General features: G+C 43.1%; 1 protein-coding gene across 4 annotated transcripts in view; it reads left to right on the top strand.

Moving 5' to 3' along the window:
* The window catches only part of RERE (arginine-glutamic acid dipeptide repeats), a 426753-nt gene that overhangs the window by 365162 nt on the left and 40890 nt on the right, over nt 1-20701 (top strand). The window lies entirely within an intron of this gene.

The following is a 20701-nucleotide window of genomic DNA, read 5'->3' as shown; positions in this document are numbered from 1 at the left end:
GCTTCTCCGCACTTGATCTTGTGAAATGCTTTCCTTTAACCCTGTGTTGTGCTGGCCTCTAGGATTCCATTAATTTTACTTCCTTCACCTTTAGTTTTAGCTCAGGATTCTAGATGGTAAAGTGACTGATTATGCTTATCCCCAAGAAAGTGGATTTCAGAACAGAAGAGTCTTTGGCAAGAGAGGTTGGGGGGGGCGGGGAGTCTGGGGTGTTGGGGAGTTAACATCTAATTTTAAATACAGTGGGTGAAATAGAAAATATCATTTATCGCTAGTTTGGATTTGGTTATTGACAAAAGTCATCAACAAACAATAGAGCTAAGAGGTTTGTAGCTCAATATACTTTAAATTCTCTGGGGACTTTTATTTTTTTTAATGTTGCTAAGTTTTGAAGAGTAGTTGTACCTAATTTTCCAGCCCTAAAAGTTTGCACTTTTTATTGGACAGATACACAAGGATCCCTGTAAGTTGCTTGAAATGAGGTTTTTAAAAATTCCTTTGATATTTCACAAAGCTGAGAATCAGGTCTGATGAACGCTCTTGTTAAACTTGGGGTAGGTGGGTTTGCTAAGGAGGCTTGGGAGTGAAGTTATGTAAAGAGAATGCTAGCAGGAGATTCATTCAGTCTTACCTGAATGTGCCTGTGGTTTCCTACAGGTGGTATTGGAGGAGGGTGGGGAAAGTCCTCCCTGCGGCTAGGCCAAGGAATAGGGGAGACGGGGGTTGGGGGAGTGGGGGTGGAGGGGTGGAGTAGGCCAGCCACTTACCAGTGCCTGTGGCCCAAGTACTACAGAAGTGCACTTCAGGACTTGGGGATGGGAGGCGAATATTTAGACATCGAGTGCTGCTTCCCCCACCCCAGGTTTTGGGAGTGGATGGAGGAGAATATCCATGAAGAATACCCATGACAAAAGCTGATGGGTTGGCTTGGGTTTTGGTTTTCTAATTGGGTATTGGGTATTGTTTATTGATTTCCTCTTATTCAATTTTGGTTCTTTTATTCAGGTTTTTTTTTTTTTTTTAAACCGTTTCTGGACACGTTTTCTGTACAGCACCTTATAAACAGACCTCATAATAGGGGAGGAAGCGTTCTGAGATTTCAAGTATAGCCTCATATAAATTGGTGGTTTGCATTAATCAATCATAGTTAGATTAAGTTTTCAGTATTTATTATACATGTAAATATGCTGAGATGGGTCATTTTGAGGATAGTTGAAAAAAAAAAGCTTGTTTATGGACATTAAACTAAAATATATTATCACTCTATATAATCAAGTGACTTTTTGCTCTTTCCAGAACAGAGTGGTAAGAGGTATTTAATGTGGAGCAATGAAAGAAATACTTTTTACGTTTTCTGAGGATTTCAGTTATTTGAAGTAAAAACTAAAAAGGCTTTACCCTGTAAAGTATAGGAATTTTGGTTTGGCCCAGTTGGAGTGAAAATGAGAGAGATCTTTGAGTAGATTTGAGCTGATGTGAGGGGCCAGATTATAACCTCTCAACTCAATTTTCTCTCTCCCTGTGCTCTGCTAAAAGTTGCAAAACATGAAGAATTTGATACAAGATATCCCTCTACAGTTATTTTATCTTTCTCTTTTAAAAAGTAAACTTAATAGCAAGATTAAGCACTGAATCTAAAATCTGGTGTCTAACATTTGGAAATGCCAGACGCTTTGCATTTTTATCTCCCCTGTGAAAAGGGATCTGAATAACGTTTAACCTAGGGAATGGTCTTCTAATCTGTTTTTCCTCTTGCTCTTGGTTGTCGATTATTCTTACTGATGATGTCTGACTCAGTAGTAGCCTCTTTTTTTGCCACACAGAAGTTCTCAGTACAGCAACCTTTTGAGCAGGTTCTCTGGTCTTTTCCAGGCGCCTCTTTCCTGAGACGCTTCCCCATCACTTCTCTGCATTCCCTGTTTCCCAGCCATGTGGCTCCAATCCTCCCATCTCCTCTGGCACCCAGCGGTCTTCCTGTTTCCAGCCTCTTCCTCAGGGCACAGTCATTGGAGCTGATGGGAGAGTTGTTTGCAGCACTGGAGAATTTATTAGGGCTGAACATTGGCTAACTATTCCTAGTGTCCTGCTGTCTTTTGCACGGAATTGGAGGAGGTTGGTAGTAGGATAAATCTTAAGCATTCTAGTCAGCTGGGAGCGGCACTCATATTTTCCTTAGTTATCAACATGGCCAGGCTAATCATTCACAAGTCATACAGAGGGGAGGGCAAAGGTTATTTTTCATTTTTGCTGCAGAAGATGAGAAAATTTGTAGGTACCAGTGTTCTTGGTTCAAAACTTCCTAGGTAGAAATCTTCATACGGTCATGCCTTATAAAAATACACACATATATGTGTGTGTATGTGTGTGTGTGTGTGTACACACACACATACACACACAGCAAATCCCGCTAACCTAGATACTTTCCATATTGTCTTCTATTTACCGGAATTATTAACTCATTTCTTTGCTATTCTCAACCAACTTGAAACTTCAGAAGGGTGTCAGCACGCCTGATTGGGCATGGGTGTGGGGTCAGCAGACTGTGTTCTATTCTTGGCCTTACCAGTAACTATAGTACTTGATGATCTCTTTTAACTGGGAAGTCTTCTTTGAGCTGTTCATTGGCAAGTTCAGGTCAAATCCTGACAGGGTCTAGGAAATTATTTTCTCTAAAATGGTGTGTGTTTGCATGAGAATTTTATTGGTGTTAGAATCTTTATAAAATGTTTGTACATCGTTGGCTGTCGCTGTGCCTGAGACCAAAGTGATGGTTCTTCTCTCCTCTGCCACTTACCTGCCATAGGGCCTTAAGCGGATTATTCAGCCTCCTGTCCTTTAATGTCTGGGTCTGTACAATGGGGTGATCCTTCTACCCCTTAGAAATTTTTTTTAATTTTTAAATTAAATTTAATTTTTTTTATCGGAGTATAATTCTTTACAATGTCTTAGTTTCTGTTGTAGAACAGAGTGAATCAGCTACATGTATACACATATCCCCTCCCGCTTGGGTCTCCCTCCCCCCCCCCAGAATTGTTTTGAGAATTTAAATGAGATACCCTCTATATAAAGAGTGCATAAAAACACTTGAAAATGATTGTTCTTCTTATCTACCCTGAATACTATGTAAAGTAGCTAAATGCTATGAAAAGTACAGAATTATATTCTGCTTGTAAACATATTGAACCTATATAAAAAGAAATTACCTGTTTTTCGTTAATCTGTCTTGCAGAAAACCCATTTAATTGAAAAACAGAGTGGGTGGAGGGCACTGCCTAGTCTAAAAGATGGAATTCCTCTGTCTTGAAGCTTTGTTGAGGAGACTTCCACGCTTACCAGGCCACTGGGTGCCGATGTACGTTCAGAGCTTCCTGGTAGGCACGGATACGGAGAGCTCTCCCAGCTCTTTTGGTTTCTGGTGTTTATTACTCAGGAGCTAAATCTGGCTTTTCTCTGAACACTGCTGCCCACTGAAGTGGGAATAGTGACTGTGATTGTGGAAAACCAACTGTTTATAGAGGTTTAGTTGAGTGGGTATTACATGTTAACCTCATGTTACCCAAGAGAATAACTGCAAGTCAGATAGTTTAGTATCACAGTCGTGCAAATATCCTGTAGTTGGTTGTCTTTCTCCCCGTTCTCCCTTCCTCTAGAACTACTTGCCTCCCGCAAATGCTTATAAGATGTATAATCAGTAGTAAAATACGGTAAAGAATTTTTGCTAAGCATCTCAGGTTCCCCTTGGCTGTATGCTTCTTCTCTCTCAAGACACTCTTTGGCCTAAACCACATCAGAATCTTGGGTATTAGTACATTTGTATAAATCACAGTGAGTGCCCCGTAGCTGAGCTTCTGAGAAAATGATGGGGAACAAGGCTTCTTGGGTTCTGCTTTAAGCACTGCCGCGTAATCTTTGGCTTGATGAATCACATGACCTTTGATGCTAAGGTAATTCCTGAAAAAACAGGAGACCTAATAGTGTTGAATCTTAATTACCAGGAGGGGAATCCATGTTACAAATAACACAAAATCATAGGTGTTCCAAAAATAATTTTTCCTTTGATTTTTACACATTGTAGTTTTCTTCAAAAACATGAGATGATTACTCAGGTGACAGTGACATATAGTATCTTCTTTCATGCTGAGAACATCTCTTTGTTGTTTGAACCAAAGACTTTTCCGTGTCTGACACTGGGGTGGTTGTCCCTTGAATCCTGGCTGGCCTTTGTGTAAAGCTCTGTCTGCTGGCGCTTGGACAGATCCAGCCAGCATTGCATCGTAGACAGGGAGCATGCACTTAGTGACCTGTCTCAGCGGCAACTAACCTTGGTGAGAAGACAATTTGATCCACCCCGACTTGATAGGGAGAAGAGGTGCCCCTAGAGGATTATTAGCCCCTGGATGGAGCAGGGGGACAGGCACACACTCTTGACTCTCTTTCTCATCTCTTAGTTTTATTTTTGAATACCTAGCCCAACAGAGATGAAGCTCGTGTTATTTGTAAACCCAGTTACTGGTGCCTTAATACTTACTATGCCAGAAATCCATTTTCACCCACTTCCCATTTTCAGAGCTAGTTAAACATGCCATATGGTTCAATTTTAGAAAATTTTGTGTACCACTGAGCGCTGTAATGGTGGGATGTCTATAGAGAGAGCAAGGTGCCACCCGTGCCCTGCAGGGAGCTGGCATTGCAGCAGGGAAGATGAGCCATTTGCAGGCCTGCCATGTTTGCCAGTTTGTGCTTAGGGCCCTGGGAGAGGTCCGGGTCCCACAGAGTGAGCACGGAGCCTGGGGGTTTCTGGAAGGCTAATTGGAGGATGTGGTGTTTGAACTGAGCTTCGAAGGAAGGAAGGATATAGGCCATGGTTGGGAGGGTGGAAGGAAAGCGACTTTCCAGCTGTTGGAAATATCACGAGCAAAGGCATGGAGAGAGGAAATTGCAAAACGTGCCCGGCAAGTCCATGAGTGCGGTCGGAGAGAAGGCTGCACGAGCTGATGCAGTGGGATTTAGGCCAAGTTTATGGCTTGGAGGTAGACTTGGGGGGACCTTGCTCTCTCTCCAAAGAGTGCGTTTGGGGACCCATTGAAGTCTTTTGAGAAGAGAGGTGAGAGCGTGGGAGGTGAGCATTCTTGAGCAGCACCAACGAGATGGAGACCAGAGAGGAGGTTCTTAATAGTCTAGTAGTAGGACAGAAAGTGGGGAATCGTCAGTGACTTGTGGGAATGGAAGTCTTTTATCTTGACTTTCTCTATTGAAAACGTGTCACTATTTTTTTGTTTGTTTTTGTTTTTTTGAATGGGACCGAGGGGCAGCTGTTTTTGATGTTTCGAGCTTTTTTAACCTTGGGTGATAGGATGAAAATATTGGAGATTTAAATTTTTGAGAAATAACATGAAAATCAACCACCTTTCTCAGCCATATTTTTGGGAACGAATTCTATTAAGTATATGCATAACTACTGAATGTTAGTTGTTCGTTTCTTCAGGCAAAATATCTTTTGCAGAGAGCATGTTCCCCCATCAAAGAATAACCACTATTGAGACAGGGCTTTAAGACCAGGTAATCAGGGACTTCCCTGGTGGTGCAGTGGTTAAGAATCCGATTGCCTGCCAATGCAGGGGACACGGGCTCGAGCTCTGGGCCGGGAAGATCCCACACGCCGCGGAGCAACTAAGCCCGTGCGCCTCAACTACTGAGCCTGCACTCTAGAGCCCACGAGCCACAACTACTAAAGCCTGTGCGCCTAGAGCCCCTGCTTCGCAACAGGAGAAGCCACCACAAGAAGCCCGTGCAGCGCAACGAAGAGTAGCCCCCGCTCGCCGCAACCAGAGAAAGCCCGTGCACGACAACGAAGACCCAATGAATAATAAAATAAATATTCCCATTTTCAGAGCTAGTTAAACATGCCATATGGTTCAGTTTTAGAAAATTTTGTGTGCCACTGAGCACTGTAATGGTGGGATGTCTATAAAGAGAAGCAAGGTGCCACCTGTGCCCCACAGGGAGCTGGCATTGCAGCAGGGAAGATGAGCCATTTGCAGGCCTGCCATGTTTGCCAGTCAAAAATAAAAATAAATAAATTTTAAAAAGATACTTAAAAAAAAGAGACCGAGTAATTGGGATTCTGTTAATATTAAGAGGTTAAAAATGACTCTAGTATTTAATACTAGCGTTCAGCATGAAGCTTTATTTAACTTCAGGTTATAACCTTAGATAAACAAACTTTCTAGCCTCATTAATGCTTAATCTAACGTTACATAACAAAGTGTGAACTTCCTGAATCGGTTGATACTATTGAGGACACAAATGTGTTATAGCCACATAACATACTTGATTTTAAGCCAGAGACCTGGACTGCAGATGCTGTGTATTCTCACCGCTCTCAGTGTGGTCCTCAGACCAGCATTATCGTCATCACCTGGAGCTTGTTAAAATTGCAGCCTCTCAGCCTCCTGTCCATTCCTATTGAAGCAGAATCTGCATTTTAATAAGCTCCCCAGGTGATTGGAATGCAGAGTAAAGTTCAGGAAGCCCTGCTGTTTACAACGATGAAGACTTGCAGATTCTTAATCCTATGTGTCACATTCATTCTTAAAATAATGTGTTTTTCATTCTGTTAAAGCTGTAAATTGTTTCACTATTAAATAGGGCTTGATTTTGCTTTTCGAAGGGTTACGGAGTATTTCAAACATATAGAAAAGTAAGTATCTGGGATTATTTTCATGATCAATAATAGAATTTCCCAATATGGCTTCCCTCTTCCTGTCTTCCATTTTGTCCTAGAAACACAATTGTAACTCATGTCATATTTCCTTTTATTTTTTTTGACCACACCATGCAGCTTGTGGGATCTTAGTTCCCTGACAAGGGATCGAACCGGGGCCAAAGGCAGTGAAAGCGTGGAAGCCTAACCACTGGACTGCCAGGGAATTCCCGATGTCTCACTTCATATAAAAACTGTTTTCCTCTTTTTCTTTTGACATGCAGCCAAAATATGTGAGTTAGGCTAGCCTAGACCCTACTGAAGTTTCTAATAGAAACTATTTTATTTAAAGGCTGAACTTCGCTTATTAATATGAAGTTTGCATATTTAATACTACAGTGTTTTTAAGTGTTTCTTTCACTGGAACCCCTATACATGAAGAAGAACTGTAAATATTTTGAGAGGTTGGCAAGAAGTGGGTACAAGGACTGACATGTGCCATGCCTCTTCCCTTAATAATTTGTCCTGGGGTAGATGCAGGTACAGTTGGGATTCTCCACTCAAAGCAGAAGTGATTACTCACAGAGACAGGCCCTGCATTTCGGCAGCAAGTGCTGTGATCCTATAGTTCTTCCCATTAAAATGGAGCAGAGCCTTGAGTCTATTCATTCTGAGAGTCTAAACTATGGTTATTTGACTGGGCAGTGGTCCAGTTTTTTTTGTTTTTGTTTTTTTTTTGTGGTACGCGGGCCTCTCACTGTTTTGGCCTCCCGTATGCGGAGCACAGGCTCCAGACGCACAGGCTCAGCGGCCATGGCTCACGGGCCCAGCCGCTCCACGGCATGTGGGATCTTCCCGGACCGGGGCACGAACCCGCGTCCCCTGCATCGGCAGGCGGACTCTCAACCACTGCGCCACCAGGGAAGCCCAGTGGTCCAGTTTTGACTAGGGTAATCTGAGAGAGAGTGGCTGATTCCCTTGTGTAAGTGAAGCAGTTAAGAAATTTGCATGTAAGAAACTTTTTTGCTGCTGATGTTGGGGGAAAAGGGAGGACTTTAAAAATTAGATGACTTTAAAATTTTTATTTATCTATTTTTAAAGAGTAATTATTTTAAACTTTTTTGGAATCAATTTTATGTGGCATCAGGTTAAACAAATTATATTGAAACTTCCAGAGAGTTAGATGACTTTTTAAACCAAGGGCCTTGGATATTTGCTGTTCTCAGTGTAAACATCTTAGGCCTGTCCTTGGTCTTATCCTACGTATTAGGACTGGTAGGAATGGCATGAGTGTGCTTTGATTACATGTGCTGTATTACTTGTAGAAACTGTACTCAAAGGAAAAACCCCTTGGACTTCAGTGTTATTGAGCACAGTGCTGCTTGTAAGGATGGGTTATTTATTTGCTGTTGGCATTTGCCAACGTATATTTCTTATGATTTGGCTGGATCTTTGTTACCTGGTGACTTTTAAGATGGAGACATTTATGACTTTTAAGCCTAAACAGACTCACTCATTTTATTAGCTAGTAAAAGCAAATGGAAGGTTTGCAATGGTCTTTAAGAAGACTTGCAAGTTGTGATTATAGTCAGTGTGTTTATCTACTTGGAGCTCGTATTTTATATCGTAAGTAGATTTTTGTTTTTTAACCTTAATGAGATCCGTGAACCCATCCTAACTTTGAAAGTCCAGTTTGCTGATGCTTTAAAAAAATAAATCTAGTCTGTTAAAAACTGACATGAAAAATAAGTTTTAAAATGTATCTGAAGTCATAATTCTTGAATAATTGGTTCATTTTAATCTTACTTGAACTTATGCCCTTGAGTAATAGTTAGGAAAAATTAAGAATAAAAATTAATCGTACTGTTTTGAAACATGAAGCAAAGCATTCACCTCGGTCTCATTCACAGCTGCTCACCCGTGGTGGGAAGGACACCCCGCCCCATGAAAAATGTTTTCTGTTGTGTGTAATTTGAAAGCCATTCATTGTATTATGGAAATAGGAAAGGCAAGCCAGAGAAGCCTGTCTTGGGACACCAGAATTCCATTAAGCTCAATTTTCTTTTTGAGATGTTTAATTTTTAAATTAACTTTCAATGGTAACAGCCTTTGTTATTTTTTTCACTTTGGAGATATAATTCTTCTGTTCAGATCCTTCTTCTGAATCCTCTAAATTGTGGCATCATAATTCTCAGGAATTGGCCTTTGAGGTGATCAAACCATCCTCGCAGTGGGCAAAATTGGGAGTGTTTGGGAAGAACTGTTCTGGGGAACGTTTGGTACCCAAGACCTGTGCTCTGCGGGGCGCCTGGGGTGCGTGAAAGGGGGCTTGCCCTCCTGCAGCTCACAGCCTGGTGAAGGGGCGGTGGCTTTGTGCTCTTCCCTGGAAGATGCCTGAGTTGCAGTCACTGAGGCTATCCTGAGCTCAGGTGTAGGGGTCCTGCTTCGGGTGTGCGTCTCTGAAAGCCACGCGAGCCTCTTTCTCTGTGGACTGGTGGCCATTACACAAAGAGCCCAACTTCTCTCAGTGGAACTGTGTTTTGTTCTGCCCTTTAAAAATTAATATTTTGTTTTAGTCTTGGACTGTAGACTCTGCTTCCCTTTTTCTTTGATGCATTTCTGTTCTGCACATTGACATGCATCTGTGTATGTATATGGAATACATTTATGAGGTTCTGGGCAGAAACCTTATTTTAATACCTCTTTATATCACCTTTAGTGCCCTATAATAGGCCCTGACTTAATATTTGTTCAAAATGAAGTGTGTGTGTTCACACATGTGTGAATGATGGGATAGAAATACATTGTGTGTGTGTATATGTCTTAAAAGATTAAAACTCAACGTTTTAAAGGACCAGTTGAAGCCTGGCCATCCCAGGCCTTACACCATGTAGTGGACAGGAATCCTTGTTAACTCGTGTCCCCAGATAGTAAGACTGTGACTCTGGGTTCACTGTGCACATTGGACTTTCCGGTTCTGTTCATCATGGGCAGTAAATCAGCTCTACTGTTTGCACAGCAATTCCGTTTTCTAGATTATTTATAAGATTGAAACCCATTGTTTATTTTTCTCAGCAGGTTTATTGAGTGAGTCAAGAATAAAATATTGTCTTAAGCAGTAGAGCAAGCCATTAGCCAATTGCAGCCTCAAAATGGTCACTAGAGTGTGCATGTGTGTGTGCGCGCGCGTGTGTGTGTGTGTGTCTGCTGGAGGTGAGAGCCAAGTGAGGGTGGGGGAGGTTCAGTGTTGCCAGCTTTGCAAGGTTCCTGTGACTCCTTATGGATTTTTTTTCCTTTTAGTCAGTTAGTGAGTCACCATCATATGCTATTTTATTATCTTGAAAACAGGCTGGAATTTTTATTCTGTGTCTTTGCTGTGTGAGTGAAACACCACTGGGGATGTTCTGAACAATATTAAGCTAAAGTTTTTCCTATAATGTTTGGTTATGTGTTTTCAGCTGAGCTGTTGTCTTTTTGTTCCCATCTGCAGGAGTTGGATTTTTCTTGAGTTTGGCAAGAAATGGTGACTTTCATGTATTTGATTATTTTAGAGGGCTGGAAACAGCATAGGTCCAATGCCTCTGGGATTTGGTGATTATTGATTTAGGCATATGCCTCCTGAGATCAGAACCTGGTTCATTTTCCCACAAATGCTCTGCTTGGGAAATGTGTTAATGAGGTACATTGAATGAGTCAGCTTTGCGGCTTAAGTTGTCAAGGGAGGTGTTTAAGTTTTGGAGGGAAAATCTGGATTTGTGGAGTAACTGAATTCAGAAGGAAATTGGCCCGGTGAATCTGTATACATGGCCAGCAGAGAGTAAAGCAAGTAGCAAGTGAACTGGGTAAACTCTGTACACATTCTGCAGAGAGTGGGATAAAAAGCAAGGCAAAGCTTTTTTTGGGGTGGGGGCGGGTGGCGCACAGTGTGGCTTGTGGGATCTTAGTTCCCTATCATGTGACTCAGGAGAAAAGTCCATGTGTTCCTCTGTACCATATTCCGTCTACCAGATGTTTGGGCAGAATAATACAGTGAAAGGACAGAATGCTTCTTATATAGTCATTTTGTAGTCATATTAAAATGTGCAAGTTTAAAATTAAGAATATGCACCCATTTGTCCAGTATATTTGTCTTAGACTCAGACTAAAGCATACTGTTTTCTTTTGTACTATATTCTGCTCTAATCACTAATTTCCCAAATGCTAAATGGTCTATGAATACTCAACATTGTTATACAATTTTTTTGGAAATCAGTGACTTCTGATATCTGGATAGCAAGAATATAAACAGTTTGTGGTTTATTCTTCATACCAGTTGATCAGCCAGCGCTGCCAGTTCACTGAGTATCTGGAGAAGATGAGGGTTGGGTGGGCCTCTGCTCCCTCGGGGGTTGCTCCCACTGTTTCGTTACCGCAGTGTGGGTTGGCGTGAACCCAAGTGCTAACCTGTGCGGTGTGGGCCATGAATGGGGCCTCCTGGAAGATGTGCTGATGATCAGGGCTGGAAGCTGTTTGAAGAATAGGTTTTTTAAATGTTAAAACTTGTTTGAAATGTCTTGCCAGAGAAAATTCTTGAAGTATCCTTGTCTATTGAGGAATTTTCAAAATACCTGAGTTCCTCTGCAGCATCCGTACAGCATGTGCTCTGCTGCTTCTGAGAACCTGGTAACAGTGAACCCATTAAGTGTGACCTGGTGGTTTTGGACAGTTGTATTGTTTGAAATGCCCTCCTTTTACTGAGCCGGCATTGGAATCACTTCTTCTGTAGGTCGTCCTGGTAGAGAGAATTGTTGCTGCGACCCTCCCTCTCAGAGGGCTCTCAGATAAGTCAGGGTAGGTGGCACGTTCCCTGCCTGGGCTTCTGGCTTCAGGCTGCGCAAGCACACGTCCGCCCCACACCTTGGGTGGGTCAGCTTCTGGAGCAGAGGGGCTGCCCCCCTCCTCCCCCAGCCCCTCCCCCTCTTCACCCGTCCCCTCCCCCTCCTCCCCTGGGCCACTCCCTCTCCTCCCTGGGCCCCTCCTTCTCACCCCGCAGGCAGGCACAGGAGCTCATTGCTTGGCATGCTTCCTAGAGTAACAAAGTCACACCGCAGGCTTTGTTTGTTCTGTCGAGTTTAGCACGTCTTGAGGTTAGCATCTTTACCCCAGGTCTCATTTCCCACAATGAGAAGGTGTTAACGTTAGGATTTAGTAACGGACGTTACCCGGTACAGCAGTGCATACTCAGACTAACCGTCAGTGAGGCCATTTGAACACCCAGAGTGGACTTAAGCACTTAAATCTTACTGAGCAGAGATTTCCAGTAACAAACCACAGCATAATCATGCATGAAGCAGTAGGCTTCTCTCTTGTGGGAAAGACCATTAGCTTTAGTCACAGCCCCAGACCCTCCCCAGGAACCTGTTGGCGCTGATCATCTTGGCACCAAACCTGCCCCTCAAGCCCATTCCTACATGTTTTGGTAAACTACGGCTGGAGATCAGATAGCAGTCCTTTAGGAGACAAATGCCTTTATCTGTCTGCTGCTTTTGTTCCAGCCTGCGGTTGCATGTAAAGCTGGAGTTCTCCTCCCCTCCCTCCAGGGAAAAAAGCCTGGAAAGGGGCTGTTGACGCATTAAACTGCCGGCCCTGGATTTCAAGGTGAACCATTGCTCTGGTGCATGCTGTCCGTTCTCCAGGTTGGACTTGCTGCCTTTCACTGGGCCTTTCTCGTCCCCAGACCCCTTCCTCCTCCTTCCAGGTTGGTAGGGAGAGCACCCCAGCAGTGTGGTTCATGGTGAGTGCACCCTGACCAAAGGGTGGCAGCCTCACCTGTTGTAGTAAACTAATCCAGTCTGAGTAGGAAGTCTAGCATTTCGTTCTGTTTACCGGTGCTGCATAACAAGAGGGCAAGGTCACAAGGTCTGTCACTCAGCTTCACAACCGCTGTCTTGGATAAACACAGATCCTTAGGTGTCGGGTTGACCATTTCCTGTTCTCAGATGCTGTCCTCCCTCTGCTGGTTTGGTGATGCTTCTTTAAGAAATGTATGCGGCTCGTTGCTGAAGACGACATGGTCTCTTTCCCGAGGCCTTCAGCTGTGTAAGTTGCACAGGGAAAACTAGAGAACTCCCTCTGGCTGTGGGAAAATTATTTCAGTTCTTAGACAGGGATGGCCAGGAATAGATGTGATAGAAATTCCTCTGCCTCACATCCCACCCCTAAAATATCACCAGACTGTGTAACTTGTTTGGGGTGCCCCCAAACCGAGCATTTCTCAGTTCGACTTTCTGTTCACTCTTGTTTTCTTTCACTGCCCCCCCTGCCCTCAGCCCAGCCCCCCGCACTCGCAGCGGGAGTCATCTTATAGCACGCGTAAGCTTTAAGCCAGAAAGAAAGTGCATTGCTTATAACAGAACAGATCTCTTTTCTGCTTTTATTTTGAAGTCCTCCGTGTTGTTTAATGTGGAGGATATTCGTGCTGAAGGCCTGTTCCAAGTAGGCATTCGTACATCCCAGAGGAACTTTTGATTTATTTCCTTAACTCTGCCCTCCTTTCTCTGTGGTTCAGAAACCTTTAATGATCTGTGAAGCTCTGAGACTTCAGTGCAAAACAGTAGTTGGTTTAAGAACCCCTCTCACTATATAAAAGGACTGCCAGTTTCCACATGCTGGGTTTTTGACTCCCTGAAAGGCTGACCTCTCACAAACTTTGGTTCTACAGCCTGGTATCCTGGGTTGGGGCCTTGATAATGCTTTTGTGAAATATTTTTTCCTCCTTCTCTCCCTCTTTGAAAGGTTGTAATGAAAATTCTGGGCTCTTGGCCAGCCTGTGGGATGCGATACAGTAGAAATGTTTCTGGAGCCCTTGGTTACGGCTCAGCTTTGATTAGGGTTACTTCCCGTAAGCTTAATTTTGTCCCTCCCCCCCCACCCCCGCCTACCTTTTTTTATGGCTAAGAAGGTTAACTTTAGCCAAGGTTAAGCATTTTATTGCGCAAGCTGCTGCAGCCTTGGTGTCACCATGCCAGGCTTTTGTGGCAGAAAGAGACAAGGGGGGAAACAACTTTTTCCCTCCATGTTTGCGTTTCTTCCTCCCAAGACTGCCTTCTCCTTTTATGCCTGCTTTCACGTGAGCAAGGTCTGTTTCTTCTACTCACGGTGTTCCAGGAAACCGTCGTTCAACTTGTCTTGGGATTTTGTTAAGCTGAAAATCATGGTAGACCTCCCTCTTCGGGGTCTCTGCCAGGTGGAGGGGGGAGCCTCCCAGAGCAGCAGTCAACAGTGCCACTCCTTTGACGCCCTGTGTTTCTCCATTTCAGAAGAGAGACGTGGTTGCAGCTTTAGGACTCCTGTGACTTTGGAATTATAGCTCTTTTCATCCTTACAAACGAGAACACTTTACAGACATTATTTCATGGGTCGCCCACGCCCCGCGGGGATGCCAGCGATGTTGCACAGGGAGGAAACTGAGGGGCACCAACCCCGGGGAGCCTTGCAGCCAGGCAGCAGGCTCGAGCCACGGGCAGAGCCTCTGTGGTGTGGGTGCTTGCCTTTGGGGCCACGTTTGCTTTTTATAGGAGGAAAGGGAGATTTTATTATCATCGAGATGCTTTATTCACAGTAGGATTCCTTGGCCAACCAGTAGTGATGAAGCATGGGGACGTGTAATCCCTTTGTGTCCGGCCTCTCGGGTGCGCTGGCGCGGGGCGCCGCAATAGAAATGCTCTCTGATCGCTGCCCCAGAATCTGCCCAGTCTCTTTCTCTTGGGGAAAAAGTGGCCCTGCTTCCTTCTGGGTTAGGTCCTGGGAGCCTGTCATGAGTTTTGTCACAGCCAGCCCAGCTTCGTCTTTTCTAGCTTCTGCGCTGAGCATGTACAAGTCACTGGACAGAGCTGGCTGCAGTGCGAGCCTGTGCCGAGCTCACTCTGGTCTCCCCCGGACTGCAGACAGCACTGTCCACACTTGAACCCTCAGGATCATGAACCATTGACTTAACAGTTCTGACCAGTGTTGCTCTTGCCCCATTTTGATGAAGTCAGTTTTTGAGGCTTTGGTTTTTGTGTTTAAATCTCTCTGGAGATAATAGAGGGCTGTGTCAGGCATTTGTGGTTCTTTTCATTCCTCCTCCCACACACTCCTGTGAACTCATTCTTGCTAGAGCTGAAAATCTGGCCTAATGTTACAAATGTAAACAATACCTCTTAGATTTTTAAAGAATCTATTTGGACTGAGTGGAATAAAAGTCTCTAACTGTTCTAATTATTCCCAGCTCTTCCTCTTCTCTCTCTCACACACACATACAGACACACAAACATATTTATATATGTGATACTGCAGTTTTTTAAAGTTTCGGTTATTCTGTGCACAGTTCTTTTAAAACCTGTTAGTTTGAATTGATTTCAAACTTAAAAAGAAAAGTTGCAAGGATAATATAAAAAATTCCCACATATCCTTTACCCAGATTCCCCAAATGTTAACATTTTATTACATTGCTTTCAACTCTCCCTTTTAAAACCTATGTAGGTGTTTTTTTTCCCCCTGAACTGTTTGAGGGTAAGTTGCAGACCTGTTGCCCCTTTCTCCCTGAAAAATGCCCTATAGCACCCTCAGGATTTGGTGAAAGCTATATCATTCATTGCCTGCTTCTCTTTAAAAAATGCTTACCTGGTTGGCTCAGCCAGAACCCTACTGCTGCAGTAAAAATCTTCATACGTGTAAGTTTATGCTTCGTAAGTGTGTTTTTAGTAATTTTTCCCCCTGAAAACACAGGAGAAAATTAGAATCGCTGATAATTCATCACCAAAAGATGACTGCTCGGTAACATTTTAGTCCATATTTCTAGGCGTAACATATCAGTAAACATTTTAAGTAGAGTAGCCTCATTCTGTTCTGTAACCTTTTTAAACTTAACTGTGATCTTCTACATTAGATGTGTATCTGTATCATCATTTTGACGGTTGTATTTTTGTTTTATTTTATTATTATTATTTTTTTTGGCCACACCATGCGGCTCACGGATCTTAGTTCCCCAACCAGGGATCAAACTCGTGCCCCCTGCAGTGGAAGCGCAGAGTCCTAACCACTGGACCACGAGGGAATTCCCTGATGGTTGTATTTTTTAAAGATACCATAATTTTATTAACCAATTTCTAATTTTGAACGTTTATTTCTAGTTTCTAGCTTTTTTGTTTTTCTTTATTTTTCCCCTCTGTTAACAGTTTTTTTCCTTGATGCTTTATTTTGGGGTCTGGTCCATTTAATCTCCTTAAAATATATTGCTAGTGTATCTTAAGTGTAAAGGCTGTTTATTTCAAATACTATTTATATTTTTAAGGTCTTTAACACATAGTGCCAAATTGTCCTCCAGGGAGATTGAATTAGTTTATTATGCTTCTGCCAGGTTCCCACAAGCTCTTGGCCCTCGGCTGTTGTCCTTTTCAGTGTTTTATCCTACAAGTCTTCTTGTTCTGAGAAAGCTTTATGCTACTTGGAGCAACCCTTCCCTGAAACAAAACAAAAATAAAAACAAAACCGAAAGTCTGACATGTGCTCAGTGGCAGATTTATCCAGAAGCAGATGAACGGTACAGGGACCTGGGGCCTCCCCTCTCCCCAGCACTGGCAATATTTTGGTAGCTGATTAGAGCTGATTGGCATCCTTGAGGAGAGTGAGGTGAGTGAGGGTCATGCCTTAGGGACACCTGCTGTGTGGCCTCCGCTACAGCAGCCCTTCCTCCCAACCTCACAGCACCAGCCTGTTGCCGTCCAACTTGCCCTGAGTAAATTGTTAACCCTGGTTTTTTTGTTTTGGTTTGGTTTGGCTTTTTTTGGCTGCCTTGGGTCTGCATTGCTGCGTGCGGGCTTTCTCTAGTTGCGGCGAGTGGGGGCTGCTGTTGCGGTGCACGGGCTTCTCATTGCGGTGGCTTCTCTTCTCACGGAGCACGGGCTCTAGGGCGTGTGGGCTTCAGTAGTGACGTGCGGGCTCAGTAGTTGTGGCGCATGGACTTAGTTTCTCTGCGGCATGTGGGTTCTTCCTGGACCAGGGCTTGAACCCATGTCCCCTGCATTGACAGGCGGATTCTTAACCAGTGTGCCACCAGGGAAGTCGTCGTCCCGCCCCGCGCCCCCCCCCCCCCCCCCCCGCCCAGTTTGTTTTAACTGTGCTGTTGGGTTACCTGTGGACTCTTCCTCCTTTCTTCTCACTCCCACTCCTGTTAATCAAGGGTTGCTTGTTTTCATGATTAGTGAACTGTAGCCTAATCCACAGTTCCTGTAGAGAGAGGGAGTTCAGTACCAGTCATCTCAGGCCAGAATCTCTGGGACTTTCTGCATAATGGGTCAGGCTTTGATTTTTCTCATCTCCTTAAATCTGAGTTTAAAGGCCTATCTTGTTCATGGAAATACGATTATGTAAAGATTAAGACTGGTAAATGGATTTAAAGTGTTAAATACATGTATTTAAAGTAATTTTACTAGAATACTTACTATATCCTAGTAACAACCTAGAAAGATTAGAAATAGAGAGGCTGAGTATTTTATTAAAGAAAGTGGATAACGAACAACCACCAAAGAAAGTGATATTTTTTAAAGGGAAATAACAAAGGTAACAGCAGATATCAGTGAAATATGAGGGAAAAAATGAGATGATCTTTGAAAATAACAATAAAATAGACAAAGCAAGACTGTTAATGAAAAAAAGAGAGAAGGCACAGGTAAACAATATTAGATAAAGGAGCCAGTGCAGATAGCCAGATAGAATTTTTAAACCACAACAACAAAAAACAGGACTACTGTAAAAATTTTATGATAGGAAATTTTAGAAGGGAGACCAAAAGAGAATTATCAAAAGTAACTCAAGATAGAAACTTTGAACAGATTAATAATCATTAAAGAAATGGAATCAGTGGTTTAAGCACCCCTGTCCCAGCACCAGCCCTAGACAGTTTTACAGATGAATTGTACCAAGTATTTAATTAACAAATAAATCTTGTATAAACTTTTTCATAGACTAGGAAAAGAAAGAAAGCTCTCCAACTAATTTTAAAAGGTCAGTTTACCCTTGATATCAAAACCGTATAAGGATAATCTAAAAACGGAAATTGTGGTCCTTGCCCGCCTGCCCCCACGCCCCTAGAAGTGCCCAGGAGGACAGGCGATGGAGCCAGGCCCCTCACCTCCGCTCTTTCCTGATGACACACTGGTCCTGCTGGAGACCTAGATGCCCCCCTCGTGCTGGACTGGCCACCAGCCCGAGTAGTTGAAGTGATGACGGACAACTGGCGCCCTGTCTGTGAGCACTGATGCCTCTTTGGCCTCTGAGCCTTCGAAGCAGTCCTTCTCCAGATTCCCTTTCCTGGAAGAGGGCACTGGCGATACTGGCATGAGCATTGCTGAAAGTGAGAGCCTGTGCTCACCCTGACGGCCTTCCCCTCCCTCCCCCTCCTGTGATGGAAGGACCCATAGGGTAGACACTTTGAGGCAGGCAGGAGGCTCTGCTTAAAATGTATTTATTTATTTGTGAGTAAACTTTGGTGTCAAAAAACAAAAAATAAATAATAAAAAAGGAAAGAGAAATTGTAGGCGAGTTTCTTACTTCACGAACAGAAACAGAAAATGTTCTAAGTGAAATATTACCAATCGGAACAGAGCAGTGTAAAAAAGTACTACATGGTGACCAAGCAGGTCTTATCCCAGGAATGCAAGGGTAGTTTCACATCAGTGTTCCAGTCATCTGCTGCTGCGTGACATACCACCCCAAATTTGGTGGTATAAGACAGCCATTTTACTATGTTCGTGGAGCCCATGGTTCAGCAGTTCTGGATGGGGCACCACGAGGGTGATGTGTCTTTGCTCTACGGTTTCTGAGCCTTCAGCTGGGAAGACACAAATGGCTGGGGGTGACACCAACAGCTGTGATCTTCTTTACTCACACATCTGGCTCCAGGCTGTGATGACAGAGTCGTGTCTGAGGCTGGGCTGGGCGGGCACTGTCAGCAGGAGTACCTGTGCCACTACGTTTGGCTTGGGCGTCTCACAACGTGCTGGCTGGCTCTTCAGGAAAGCTAGGCAGAAGCTACATGGCTCACTCTGACATAGCTTTAGATGTCGTGTCATCATTTCTACCACGTTGTGTTGGTTACAAACAAATTACTGAGTCTAGCTCAGATTCAAAGGAAGGGAAATCAGACTATCTTTTGATGGAGGAGTGACAAAGTCACATTAAAAGAGAGTAGGTGGAAGGATCATACACCATGATCAAGTGGGGTTTATCCGAGGAATGCAAGGATTCTTCAGTGTACACAAATCAATCACCCTATTAACAAATTGAAGGATAAAAACCATATGATAATCTCAATACATGTAGAAAAAACTTGTGACAGAATTCAGCACCCACTTATGGTAAAAACTCTCCAGAAAGTAGGCATAGAGGGAACCTACCTCAACATAATAAGGCCATATATGACAAACCCACAGCCAGTATCGTTCTCAGTGGTGAAAAACCGAAACCATTTCCTCTAAGATCAGGAACAAGACAGGGTTGCCCATTTTCACCACTATTATTCAACATAGGTTTGGAAGTTTTAGCCACAGCAGTCAGGGAAGAAAAAGAGATAAAAGGAATCCAAATCGGAAAAGAAGAAGCAAAACTGTCGCTGTTTGCAGATCACATGATACTATGCATAGAGAATCCTAAAGATGCTACCAGAAAACTACGAGAGCTAATCGGTGAATTTGGTAGAGCAGCAGGATACAAAATTAATGCACAGAAATCTCTTGCATTCCTATACACTAATGATGAAAAATCTGAAAGAGAAATTAAGGAAACACTCCCGTTTACCACTGCAACAAAAAGAATAAAATACCTAGGAATAAACCTACCTATGGAGACAAAAGTCCTGTATGCAGAAAACTATAAGGCACTGATGAAAGAAATTAAAGATGATACCAACAGATGGAGAGATATACCATGTTCTTGGATTAGAAGAATCAGCATTGTGAAAGTGACTCTACTACCCAAAACAATCTACAGATTCAGTGCAATCCCTATCAAACTACCAATGGCGTTTTTCACAGAACTAGAACAAAAAATGGCACAATTTTTATGGAAACACAAAAGACCCCGAATAGCCAAAACAATCTTAAGAAAGAAAAACGGAGCTGGAGGAATCAGGCTCCTGGACTTCAGACTATACTACAAAGCTACAGTAATCAAGACAGTATGGTACTGGCACAAAAACAAATATAGATCAGTGGAGCAGGATAGAAAGCCCAGAGAGAAACCCACGCACCTGTGGTCGCCTTATCTTTGGTTAAGGAGGCAAGAGTATACAATGGAGAAAAAGACAGCCTCTTCTAATAAGTGGTGCTGGGAAAACTGGACAGCTACATGTAAAAGAATGAAAGTAGAACACTCCCTAACACCATACACAAAAATAAACTCAAAATGGATAAAAGACTTAAATGTAGGGCCAGACACTATAAAACTCTTAGAGGAAAACATAGGCAGAACACTCTGTGACATAAATCACAGCAAGTTCCTTTTTGACCCACCTCCTAGAGGAATGGAAGTAAAAACCAAAATAAACAAATGGGACCTAATGAAACATAAAAGCTTTTGCACAGCAAAGGAAACCATAAAAAAGATGAAAAGACAACCCTCAGAATGGGACAAAATATTTGCAAACGAAGCAACTGACAGAGGATTAATCTCTAAAATATACAAACATCTCATGCAGCTCAATATCAAAAAAAACCAAACAACCCAATCCAAAAATGAGCTGAAGACCTAAATAGACATTTCTCCCAAGAAGATACACAGATTTCCAACAAACACATGAAAAGGTGCTCAACATCACTAATCATTAGAGAAATGCAAATCAAAACTACAGTGAGGTATCACCTCACACTGGTCAGAATGGCCATCATCAAAAAATCTACAAACAATAAAGGCTGGAGAGGGTGTGGAGAAAAGGGAACTCTCTTACACTGTTGGTGGGAATGTAAATTGGTACAGCCACTA

This window comes from Delphinus delphis, chromosome 1 (assembly GCF_949987515.2).
Source record: "Delphinus delphis chromosome 1, mDelDel1.2, whole genome shotgun sequence".
NCBI classification, from domain to species: domain Eukaryota; kingdom Metazoa; phylum Chordata; class Mammalia; order Artiodactyla; family Delphinidae; genus Delphinus; species Delphinus delphis.
This window is presented reverse-complemented; position numbering and strand designations above follow the sequence as displayed.